This window comes from Mastomys coucha, unplaced genomic scaffold (assembly GCF_008632895.1).
Source record: "Mastomys coucha isolate ucsf_1 unplaced genomic scaffold, UCSF_Mcou_1 pScaffold1, whole genome shotgun sequence".
NCBI lineage: Eukaryota > Metazoa > Chordata > Mammalia > Rodentia > Muridae > Mastomys > Mastomys coucha.
In genome coordinates, this window is record NW_022196891.1 from 23,708,577 (window position 1) to 23,717,036 (window position 8,460).

At 48.8% G+C, this 8,460-nt stretch overlaps 1 protein-coding gene across 5 annotated transcripts in view; it reads left to right on the top strand.

The window, feature by feature from the left end:
• The first annotated feature begins 5,108 nt into the window (after window positions 1-5,108).
• Mgat5 (alpha-1,6-mannosylglycoprotein 6-beta-N-acetylglucosaminyltransferase) overlaps window positions 5,109-8,460 on the top strand; it is a 293,646-nt gene continuing 290,294 nt past the window's right edge. For all 5 annotated transcript variants that reach the window (XM_031380981.1, XM_031380977.1, XM_031380967.1 and 2 more), the window contains exon 1: window positions 5,109-5,573. The gene's annotated coding sequence lies outside the window, so the exon portion shown is untranslated. The remainder of the gene's footprint in view (window positions 5,574-8,460) is intronic.

Here is an 8,460-nt window from a genome sequence, read left to right on the forward strand (position 1 = left end):
CTTAGTAGACATGCCCTTAAATGTCCCTGTCCAGAACTGGGTCGTGTGCTTCTCAATCCCAGTTTCCAGCTGTGTCACAGAAAATGTGGTGTACTCGCTAAAGTCTTGCAGTTCCTCCTCTATGCGACACTGAAGTCTTTGTGACATCTCACCTTTATAAAAGGACTTAACATCTACCATAAGAGCTCAGAGAACAGCTAGGGATATATTTCAGGTGATAGAGAGCTTCCATCCTATGCTCAAAGCCTCTATGGAGGCCAAAGGACAACTTGGTGGGAGTTAGTTCTCTCCTAATTTGGGGACGGGCTGACTTCTGATTCAGTAATGGCTAGGATCCTGAGCAATAGTACTTATGGGTGGGTGTGTTATTTACCTTTTCTCGATCTATAAAATGGCCACAGTAAGCTCTTGAACTGTCCCTTGAACTGTTATAACAATAAACACAATTAGGAAATAATGGACTGGACTACGTGGACAAAACCTGCTTACTGTGTTCATAACCGAGTCTCTGTGATTGAATCTAGGTTGTCAGGCTTGGCTGTAAGATCCATTTCCCATAATCTCACTGGCTGAATTATTCCTTCTTGAAGTTGTTTAAACTCCACACAGCTACCTTCCTCCCATGGTCCTTATAGTCCTTGGTTTCTGCTTGGTTTCCCTAAAATTTTAATCTAGACTAAATCAGTATATAATTTAATAATTTTTATGGTGCTGGGGTTAAACATAGAACCTTATATTTATTTACTCTACCACCAAGCCATATCCCTGACCTTGAGTTTAATGAAGTTTAGTTACGGTAGGCCAAACGTTACATACAAAATCTTTAATTTTGTTTTGATTTTCCTTTTGTTTCTAGGGACTGAACCCAGCACTTCATGCATGCTAGGAAAATGCCATATCATTAAGCTATATTCCTGCCCCACCAAACCTGTCTACTGTTTCAGCTCTCAGCTTTAATCAAACTAGATGACCCTTACCTGTTTAAATCTGCTTCCCAAGAGCTTGTGCCTCTTGATTCAAACGTCTATCATTCAGCTACTTAATTAAGAATAACTAGGACCTATTTGGACTGATTTAAGAAGGTGAGGGATTTCTTCGAAAGAAAGATGGGCATTGCCTCAGTGGCTTGCATCTTTGCACAACTCCCAAAGCCATAGCACAAGCACTTGTAAGGTCATACCACCTCAGCATCCCATCACACCTAGCATGTGCACTGTAGGAACTGGGTACCACTGACTTGTCAAACATAGCCATCTGCCTTTCCCAGGCACACAGTAGATAATCCCTCCAGGCATGGAGGCGGCTCAAGCCCAAGCAGGACAAAAGTGTTGTGGAGATAATGGTGGTAAGCACTTCACAGAGCCCTGATCTAAGATGGAGGCAGAGTTGACATTTTAAGACCACAACTGTTATTTGCTTGAACTGTCTGTAGGCCACTTCCAATAGGTTTATGTATACCACGTATACTTTAGGATCTCACAAGTTCTTTAGAGTAGTTTCTGTTCCATTCTTCATCCCTTCTTGGTTTTCTAATATGGCCAACAGGGCATCAAAAATTCCAGGCCTCAGGGATAAGATGGCTTCGGATTCAGTAATGGCTAGGATCCCGAGCAATAGTGCTGATGGGTGGGTGTGGTATTTACCTTTTCTAGATCTATAAAATGGACACAGTAAGCTCTGTCCCATGAAGTGTTACAACAATCAACATAATTCACAGAGAGAGGCTAGGAAACAACAGACTTGCCTACGTGGACAAAGCCTGTTCACTGTGTATGATAACTGAGCGATTATCTACCATATGGTACCTGGAACAAATATACGGGCAGACACGGGAGCAATATAGTTCAAAATGGCTCGGCAACAGGCACTGGTAATGACATGAAACAGAAAATGGAAGACCCCCCCCCCCCCCCCCCCCCCCCCCCCCCCCCCCCGCCATCCTTTGCACCTGATCCCTCGTAGCACTCTTCTCTCTCAGAGTAACGACCGTTGACCTCACTGTGGCAGCTGGAACTCCTAACAGAGACCCCTGAGAGCAGGTTGACTGCTGAGGAGCTCTCATAGAAAGAGGAAGTGAAGGGGGAGGGGTCACTGGAACCTCACTTGAGATTCCTATCATCTCCTTCTGAATTTTCAAACAGGATGTATTGATGTATATGTGTGTGTGTGTGTATATGTGTGTGTGTGTGTGTGTGTGTGTGTGTGTGTGTAGTGTGCCAGCTGGTTTTTATCATCAACTTGATGATGCATCCTAAGAATAGGAAACCTCAACTGAGGAATTACCTGGACTGGGTTGGCCTGTTGTCACATGCCTGAGAGATTGCCTTGATTAATGAATGACAGTGGGAAGGCCAAACCCACTGCGGAGGCAGCACCAACTCTGGGTAACATGGGCCTTGGCTCAAGCCAGAGGGCTAGGCAGCAAGCAGTGTTCTCCAGGGTTCCAGTCTTGAGTTCCTACCCTGAACTTCCCTCCGTAATGGTTTGCAACCTGGAAGTATAAGCCGAATGAGCTCTTTCCTGCAAAGTTGCATTTGGTCATGGCATTCGTCATAGCAATAAGAGGAAAGTAGAATTCTGGCCCAGTTGCATGGGGCCCTGTGGTCTTGGGGGACACCAGGGTATAGAGATTAGAGAAGGCTTAGTATATGCAGTCTATATGAAGGAAGGAAGGTCATGAGAAAGTCACCATCCAGGCTGGGCTGTGGCTGATTTGAGATCGCCTTTCCATATTGGTTCTGGGGATGAACTTGGTCCCATGCTAGCCACCACTATCCTCTTTGCAAGGAAGAGTCCCCTTTGCAATTATTCAGATAGTATATTCAGTCCCTCGGTGTGTTCATGTTCCTGTGGAGGTCAGAGGTCAACCTTAGGTGTCATTTCACAGATATCACCTCATTTACTGAAACAGGATCACTCCCTTTTACCTGGGACTCTCCATTTCGGCTATGCTCGCTGGCCAGCAAGCTACGGGATCAATCTGTGTCTTTGACACCCCCCAGCACTGGGATTACAAGCATGCTCCACAAAGCCTGGTTCTTTACATATGGGTTCTAGGGATGGAATTCAGATATTCCTGGTCACACAAGCAAGCACTCTACTGACTGAAGCATCTCCCCAGCTCCCATAAATTATTGCTTTTACTCTCTCGAAAGAACAACTGAAGTAATATTAATTTCTCCCTAAGAACATGTAATACATTTATGTAAATGAGAAGGATAGAGAAGAGAGATTATGCATATGTGTACATATAAATTTACTACTTTACTTATATGATATTTTATTTCTTCATCTATGTATGTGCTTTGGGTTAAAGAACTGAAATAACTATATAGAATATCCTCTATAAAGTTTAAATGATGAATGTCTTTCAGACTACCAGGTTGGTACAGTTAGGAACTGTCCATGGGTCTTGGCTTTCAAGAGAATCTATTTTGATTAGAATCTGTACCCAGCACAGAAAGTCCTGGCCACCAGATGTCACCATTTTTCTTGAGACACTTTTTTTTTTTTTTTTTTTTACCCTAAGGTCTTGAGTGGAAGATTGCCTCAGCATATTCCCGGGGTTTCCAGAAAAAGTTGTCCTGGGCACCCAAATTTCCTCTGTGTCCTTGGACCCCGCTTGGACTGTCTCTGACAGCTGGAAGCTCTTCTGTTCCAGGAGTAGCCCAGCCTGTTCCTCCAAGTGGATGTTACAGAAGGGCTGATTTCATCTGTGTACCTTCCCAGGGAACTGCAAACAGTACACAACACCCCAGGTGTGTTCTGTGAAGGACCTGGCTCTCAAGAGCTCTTACTCACCGGTTGTGTGGCCGAGAGGGCTACTTTACAAAATGCAGAAGAGGAACTAAATTGTTTCTAGTGTTAAAAAAAAAAACCCAAATTTTATAATCTCCAGGTTTAAAATACTTCTGCTGGGGATGTGGAGGGGGCAAGTTAGGGTGAAATTAGCCCAAGAAAGGAGGCCCCAGCAAGGCTGTGAAACAAGTTTGAAGAAATTCTGCAGGATAAAGCCTTATACTGTAACTGGATATAGCGATGGCTTCCAGGAGCAGGACTTCCTGTCATTTACACCCGGGGTAATCCACCAGTCCACCCCTCCTTCCATTCCAGATAACACTTAACCAGGATCTATAATGCTCCGTGATGTAAATGCGCGGCCAGCTCCCTGGAGGGTGGCCGACTGAATATTTCATGCTAGTCAGAGTTTCATTGTGGTGCCCTCAGGGCAGGAGATGGGTTTTTATTTCTTTTTTGAATTTACAAGAGTGCCGTGTTAAGCTGTGGAGGCTGCTCATAAAACGCAGACAGAGCAGAGAAAAGAAGCACATTAGAAAAATTGTGTGCCTACTGTGTACCAGTCACTGCCAAACCCTTTACAAATATTTCATTCCATCTTCACAATAAGGCCATGAAGCAGCCGTTATTGCTCTCATCAATAGAGCCGCTAAGAGGAGAGGGATAAATGGCTTGCTCAGGGTCACCAAAGCCAATGGTGTGGTGGCTGATGCTTGTAATTTCCGCACTCAGGAGGCAAGAGGATCCAGAGTTCGAAATTATCCTCTGCTAGAAAGCAAGTTCGTCGAGGCCAGTCTGAGTTAGGTAAGACTGCACATCACCCCACCCCCACCCCACCCCACTCCCACCCCCACCCCCCAAAAAAAAACCCCACAAAATAAAAGAATACAAATCTGTTCAGTTAAAAAATAAATAAATAAAAGACAGGGGACAGAAATCCCTACTGCTTTTGCCAATCTACTCTACAAAGTATAAAATGGAGCTCAGGGCGTTTGTTAAAGTTGGCGAGACCCCCTAAATAGTTGAGCCCGCCGTCACCTCCCCACTGGCTTCACTCCTAGAAAGTCCCTGTTCTAAGGAGGCCCAGAGACCATCTCTCTGGAGGATGCACGGTATGTAACAGTAACTGTACCCCGCCCCTGACCTGGCTAGAGTATTATTTACTCAACTCCCTCAGTCTAGCTCTCTGCCTGTTTTCTCCTTGGGCTGCGGAATGGAGCGGCTTCAAGTCCTCTTGTACAGGGTCTAGAGTTTGCAGACGATCCCCGAGAAGCCGAGGCGTTCCGAATTGGCTGAGCGCTCTGCCGGGTGGGCGGGGAATTCGCCGAACGTCCGTGGCCCGGAATCCCTTTGCCTTGGAGAGCGGCGCGAGCCCAGAAGCCGAGAGAAGTTGGGTCGGTCGATCCGGGCAGGGTAGTGCAGACCTCGCAAAGATCTCCTAACCGTTCTGTCCTGAGAGTGCAGACCCAGGAGGAACGTCCCTGCTTGCGTCTAGGGGCGGAAGGTGGACGCGCTGCGCACGGCCCCGCCAGGGCTGGTAGTTTTCAGACCGTCCCTGCCGAGGCCCGCTCGCCCGGCAGCCCTGCGGCTCCCGCGGTGGCAGCGGCGGCGGCGGCCCCAGGCTCGATCCAGCCCAGGTAGCCGCGTCTCAGTCTCTGGGGGCGCTGTGACCCCGCTCCTGGCTGTGTCTGGGATCCCCTGTTCCCTGGAGCACGACTGCTGGAGAGTGACCCCGACTGCTACTGATGGTGCTTCTGCTGCTCCCCTACTAGCAGGTAAGAGCTGCTGCAGGGTCGAGCGATCGATTCAGAAGCTCGCCATCCCCCCTCAGGGAGATGCACGGACTGTGGTTTGCGGGGGACGCGTGGGGGGGGGGATGCTAGGGGAGATGAGGCAGCCCTTATCCGGCCCAACGCTAACACCGGGGGGCTGCGTGGGTGGATGTTCTGGTCGTGTTTGATTTGGGACGGAGGTGGGAACCCCAGAGTACAAACGAGGGACCCGCTTGGAGGGTCCACCACCTGCTCAGAGGCATCCCCTCTCATGGGACTCCGAAGACCTTTCTTAGCCTCTGAGGCTTTTAGGCTTCCAAGGAACTGTCCAGAGAGGGCTCGGGTGGCGTGGGCTGGTGGCGAGAAGCTGAGATTAGCATTTTGGACGGGGGACCGCGTTGAAACCAGAAACCAGGATGCCAGCGTGGGCCGGGCCAGGGTCCTGGGGATCCGAGAGCTCCGCGTGAGATGTGCCTAGAGCCCGCTGGAAGGAAGAATGAAGGAGTGGGGCCCCAGGTCCCTGGGGAGGAGGGATCTGAAGATCCAAAGCTTGCGGCTGAGGTCAAGAAGACCCTTCGTAACCCAGATAGCCTTGGGGACCGTGAGCCCTGACCGCGATCCAGCCGGCGTGCACCCACGACTGGGAGATGGCAGAGGCTGCGGGATGTAAGGGCGACACCCGCGTACACACACACTCCCCCAGAGCATGCTCAGTGCAGTCCTGGGAACTTCCTGCCGAGTCGCCAGGCCAGCCGTTTTGGTCCCCTTTGGGGCCGCAGCTCACTAAATTGGGGGTAGTGAGGTGTGCGAGTGGGGAATCTCTGTACCCTCTTGTTCTCCCATTCTCGTCCCTGGGTCGCTGCCTGACTTGTGACGGGCACCAGGGTTCTGCTTTCCAGATCCACTCTGGCCTCTGGAGACGGGGGCGTGGATGTCATACCCTTGCTCCCTGCGGGTGGAAGGGAGACCAGAGGCCTGGTGAGGCGTCGGTCTGCCAGGTGGACCCGCTCTCAGGGAACCCAGGGCGCTCAGTCGCGCGCATTTACTCTGTGCCGGAGCAGGTTGGGTGGAAGGGGGTGTGTGAGCCCGACAACATTGGCGCGCTCACAGTCGATGTCACACACAAAGCCACCGTAGGGAAGAGGGAAGGGGGTGGCGCTTGTATTTTTTTTTTTTTTTTTTTTTTGTTCGGTGGCTTTTGGAGCACTCTTGAGCTGTGCGAGCGAGCGTGCCTCTCTGTGTGTGTGTGTGTGTGTGTATCTAAGTGTGTGTGTGTGTGTGTGTGTGTGTGTGTGTGTGTGTGTATCTACGTGTAAGACCCAGAGGATGCCTTCTGATTTGCTAAGGTTGCCCTGGTCTAGATCTAGAGTGCAGTAATTCCTGGCAGTAGTTGCCAGGCCTCAGCTTGGGGTTTGAATATGGTCCTGGACGCCTCTGGGGACTGTGAAGTGAGGAAGGAGCAAGCTGAGGTTTGTGTGGGTTTTCCCGTGTAATGGCAAAGTCACACCTGCAACTATACTTCGATATAAGGTTAGATCAAATTAGAACCTATTGAGTTCTACGTGGAAAGCAAGTTCATTAACTGACCTCTCTCAAGTTTGTTGTCAAGACCGGAGGGATCTCCTACTCTGGACTTGTGGGAGACCCTTTGTTGCTGGAACAGAGCTCTATCTCAGTCAAGAAAAATCCAACCATTTCATACCTGTCTTCTATGAATTTTCCCACCCTCCCTTAGTTCCTCTAAATCATTTTGTGGCTGTTGCTCAGTGCCAAGATGAGACGAGATGGCTTAAGTCTGATTCTGTTAGGATCAGAACAAAGCTCTCCCCTTTAGAGGACATTTTAGTTTTTCTTCTGTTAGCAACTTAATGTCCATATGATAAACTTACTTGATGTAGAGCTCTGAAAATAGAGAGAAGGGGTGAATGGGGTGACAGTGACCTAGGTACCCTTTTTAGGGACAGAGAAAAGGAGGAAGTGTCTGTCCCCAGCAACTGTCTGTGGCCCAGTCGAATGTCTGGGCAAAATGCTTGAGTCATGTCTTTTCTGTGTCTCTGTCCTTCCGCCTGCCTTCCTAGTTTGGGACATTTGAGACTAGTGTTAGTAGGATCAAAGAGTCTACAGGGGCTTGGAGCTTTGTAACTATCAGAATGTGCACGAGTGCGGACACACACACACACACACACACACACACACGGACCCACGTGTGTGTGTGTGTGTGTGTGTGTGTGTGTGTGTGTGTGTCCATGTGTGTGTCCTTGCATGTGGAAGTCAGAGAACAACCTCAGCTGTCATTCCTCAGATTTTGTCCATCATGAGTTTTTGAAACAGGATCTGTCACTGGCTTGGTTACTAGGTGGGTAGGCTGGTCTGACTGGTCTGTGAGCTTCAGGGGTCCATTTGTCTCCACCTCCACAGCACTGAGATTATAACTCTGTGTCATTGTGCCTTGCTTTTTTTTTTAATGTAAAATTTGTGTGTGTGTGTGTGTGTGTGTGTGTATGCCCGTGTGTGTCCATGTGTGTGTGTCCATGTGTGTGTATGTGTTTACATATAAGTAGGACAGCTTCAAGCATCAATCCTTGACTTCAATCTTGTCTGAGAGAAGACAAGCTCTTGTTTTCTGGGGCATATGTCAGCGGAGACCTAGCTGAGCTCTGAGGCTCCTGTCTGTCTCTCGTCTTCCCACAGGAGTGCTAGGATTATAGGCACTGTGGTGTCCAGCTTTACGTGGGTGATGGAGATTGAACTCGGGTCTTTATGCTTGTCTAGTAGGTGATTTAACCACTGAACTATTTACCTGTACCTGCCTGGCTTCTTAAACATGTATGTTCCGGTGGTCAAGCTCAGGTCTTCATGCTTGCAAATGTTTTACTCAGTGAGGTATCAC